Below are 459 nucleotides of genomic sequence, written 5' to 3' on the forward strand. Positions count from 1 at the left end.
AGATATTTTGAGAATATTAAATAAAAAGAAAAAGATAATAAAATGAAACAAGATAGAAAAAGAACGAGAAATGAAGATTCGTGGATTAAAAGTAAGAAAAAATGTTCCAGAAATCAGGTAGGATTGGAAACCGTCAATACAATTTTTAAATCAATTTTAATCATAAATATAATATTTTATGACTTTTATTCTTGATTTTTTAAATAATTCTTTCACTAAACTATATATAATATGTAGATAGTCTAAAGTAATTATTTTAAATTTTTAATGACGAAGTTAATAGCATTATTTGTTATTTCTTTAGGGAAAAGAACACATTACAAAGTCTAAAACTAAAAAAGACGGTATTGCTAAAGATACGAGGGTAGTCCAATAAGTCCTTAGAATGAAGTATAAAAACAATTTTTTTTGGGTAAATTTTTTTTTATTTTTCAACATAATCTCCTTGGAGCTCTATAC

Source organism: Belonocnema kinseyi, chromosome 9, assembly GCF_010883055.1.
Source record: "Belonocnema kinseyi isolate 2016_QV_RU_SX_M_011 chromosome 9, B_treatae_v1, whole genome shotgun sequence".
Taxonomy (NCBI): domain Eukaryota; kingdom Metazoa; phylum Arthropoda; class Insecta; order Hymenoptera; family Cynipidae; genus Belonocnema; species Belonocnema kinseyi.